The sequence below is a fragment of the Lytechinus variegatus genome, chromosome 15 (genome assembly GCF_018143015.1).
Source record: "Lytechinus variegatus isolate NC3 chromosome 15, Lvar_3.0, whole genome shotgun sequence".
NCBI lineage: Eukaryota > Metazoa > Echinodermata > Echinoidea > Temnopleuroida > Toxopneustidae > Lytechinus > Lytechinus variegatus.
The window spans coordinates 24,318,894-24,322,780 of NC_054754.1; positions in this window are offsets into that span (position 1 = coordinate 24,318,894).

Here is a 3,887-nt window from a genome sequence, read left to right on the forward strand (position 1 = left end):
ATAACATGGTTTTGAATTAACAATTAATATATTTTCTCATATGGGCCCGATTTGCGTCCGGAATCATGATGTCATTTGTCACGCACGAAAATAACTTTTTTGTGGAGGGTTATGCGGCAAATGCGAAAAAGGTTGGTAAATATAAAATAATTTTATCAAATTCATAATTTTCATAATATTTGGAATAGCAAGTGATAATTTTTCTTGACTGTCTTTCCTCTAGTTTTCATTTTAAAAGCACTGAAATAAACGTGTCCGGTAATAGGATACCCTGCCATACTAGATAGACCTTGTATAATACTCTATTTACAATTTAACCATATTTATTGCTATTACAGTATTAAAGGACAACTCCTGTAACTCGAAGTATGTGAAAATTCGAGTATCGTCTATCTTCCGATTTCTGATCCTTTGTCTATAGTAGATAGATCTTGATATTCTATTTACAAATCAACGAAATTTATTGCTCCTACGGTAAATAAAGGACAATGCTTATAACTCGAATTATGTGAAAATTAGAGTATCGTCTTTCCCATCCGATTTCTGATCCTTTGTTTATAGTCATGATAGTAGATAGATCTTGACGTTCTATTTACAAATCAATGAAATTTATTTCTCCTATTGGCGAAAACGTGTATTTAACGATTTTGTATATGTCATTATAGACTTTTTTGAATTCAGTTTATTCGCAATGGATTTAGTCATAATTTCTGTATTAATCGCGGGAGGCAAAATATTTCTCATGCTTTAATACTCTAACTGCGTGTCATTTTATAATCGTCCAATCGAGAAGTTTAATCATTGTTTTAATCACAAAGTTGGCTTTGCAGTAAAAACATTATCTGGGAAAAGGGTAAGCACATTTTGCCCAAATCAATTTCTTTCAAACGAATTAGAATCTTGCAATGTCATTTCTCTATATTTCATTAGATGATTTTAGCGGCATCAGAGTAAACGTTTTTTTACGTGCATGACAGAAAGATTTCGAAAATACGTGAGACAAGAGCGGCTGAAAAGCAATTAAAAGCGAGAGTCTTTAGTAACTAGTTCCAATTTAATTTTGGAAACTCGAGACTCGAAGCTCGAGACTCACAAAACTCGAGACTAGAAGTCTGGGAACAAACAGGGCAGATAGGGGGTTGGTAAAGTAAGGTTGCAAGAAACTATTGATCTATTGCAAATCTACTTCCGGTAGCTCAATCAATCATATTTTTGAATTAATTGTGATTTTAGTTATTTATTACTAACCTCGGTGATGCTTCTTACAACAAGAAGTGATTTGCTGCAGCTAATATTGATCTATTGAATTGAATAACTTTATTGTCCATAAAATAAATTCTTTTTCACTGGTTTACACACATGTATATATAATTATACTTGCTTATACAGTGCGTCCCAGAATAAACGAAACCGAGATTTAGCGATCATTTATAATAACTTAATCATAAAAAGAATAGACAAATAACCTACCAATTTAAAGCTTAGAATCTCCTCTTTCATCTGATATTACTTAAGTTATTTCTTATTCATGCATGAGTGAGCAAAAACAATTTGAAGAAAGGATGCAAAAAACTCATTTGGCGGGGGGTATCTGGGTTTCAAAAAGAAAACCACATTTCTGAAAAGTTTAATATCTGATCTTTAATTTGGTACCAAAATTACAGAAAATGGTCAAGAAATAAAAAAGTTCTGTTCATTTGAAATAAGGCTTGTATTTCCATAATTTCATGAGATAAACGTGTTTTCACCGGTTTCCCATAGAAGCTTTCGCATGGTGAACAAAAGATTTAATGCATGGCTGATCGTCAACAAAACAGAGTGTCGAGAGAGTTTGAAAGTCAGCCTGGAGAACCTCTTCATTTTATGAAATTATTGAAATTCAAGCCTTATTTCAAATGACCAGAACTTTGTTATTTCGTGACCATTTTCTGTAATTTAGGTATCAAATTAAAGGGGAGATATTGAACTTTTCAAAAATGTGGTTTTCTTTTTGAAACCCAGATACCCCTCGCCAAATTAGTTTTTGATATCCTTTCTTCAAATTGCATTTGCTCACTCATGCGTGAATGAGAAATAATCGAAGTAATATCAGATGAAAGAGGAGATTCTAAGCTTTAAATTGGTAGGTCATTTGTCTATTTTATTTATGATTAAGTAATGATAAATGATCGCTAAATCTCGGTTTCGTTTTTTCTGGGACGCACTGTATAGCGCTTAATACTTACTTTATCAGTCTCATCGCCCCATTTACAGTGTCCTTGTTTTTTTCTCTCTCTCTCTCTTAGTTTAATGATTTCTAATTTGGATATTTTGTATGTTCTACATTTTAAAGCGCTTTGATATGATTTCATGAAAAGCGCTATATAAGTTTAAGTTATTATATTACTATATATGCAGCATAATTACCCTGGCTTTAGCAGTGCGGCTGTTACGCGCGCTGCGTTTCAAGGAATAAATTCCTGCCAGGTACCCATTTACCTCACCTGGGTTGAGTGCAGCACATTGTGGATCAATTTCTTGCTGAAGGAAATTACGCAATGGTTGGGATTCGACCCCACGACCCTCTGTTTCAGAGTCCGGAGACTAATCCACTGGGCCACAACGCTCCACATAATTTTATATATAGAGAGAACAACAAAAAAAAAAGATGATGAAAACATGTCAACATGAGGAATTATTTTAACTCAGGTATTCATGGTTCACGCGCAATTTACAATACACAAATATTTGAAATACAGGTCAAGGTAAAAAGGGTCTGGTTTAAGAATAATTCATATTCTAAAATAATTATATATGGTTATAGAGTTATCGGCAAAAGATAAGTTATGGATCGAAAGCTGATGCAAGTAAAGATGCAATTGTAGTTTAGAGTAAAGGCAAGTGAAAGTACGGTGTTTCCAAAGGAAAAATTTAATTGATATATATTTATAGTCAGAATTATCTATTGTAAACTAGAAAAAAATATTTGCAATTGACTTCAAATAATTACTTGCATCACCACTAGATGAATGCAACTCTACAATCAAAATCAAAGAACTTGTACACAACCAATTCTCGCATCATAAGAACAGGTATGGGAATGTCTAGAGTATAATACTCTGTGAATGTTACGACAATTTTGAATAATATGTAATATATGCATGTATAATGAATGCAATAATGTTGACTTTTCCACTCTTGAACCCACACCACACTCTTTCGTATTTATCATGTTCATAATTGTGTTAAAACAAAGTTTATCCATCCCAACCTCTTTCTTTCTCTCTGTCTCTCCTTTCTCTCTTCCATCCTCCTTCCCCTCCCCCTCCTCCCTTCTTTACCCCCCCCCCCCCTCTATCTCTCCCTCAGCCAATCAGATAACATCACGTCGATGTATTTTTATTATCTTTCTCTTTCCATGTCTTTCAAATGTAATATTGTATTGTATTTATCTATATGTTAAATACTCGTATCATGCAAAACCTGCCATTTGCCCTTGCAATGGACATGATAGACCTGGGGGTGTTTCATGAAAGGACTTGTCGGACGTAAAACATCCGACAAGTCCCATTTTATCCGACAGTTACCATAGGAACAGTGCCTCTCGGCCAATCAAAATCATGGAAAGATGTCAGATCTGACAACTTGTCGGATGAAAATATTGATGAAACGCTCCCTGGTATACAATTGCCAATTTCGATACTTATTTTATTTACTTTGAAAAGTGTTGAATATATTGAAAATTGTATCGTATTTGTATCTTATTTGCTACTTTTCTTGAATAAAGAAATTATATCATCGTTTGTACAATGATTTTAGAAAATGGTATCATATTCACCACTTTTCTTTCTCTCATTATTTTATATTTTTTGATGATGGAACATCAGTCTATACGCCAGAGTCATTTA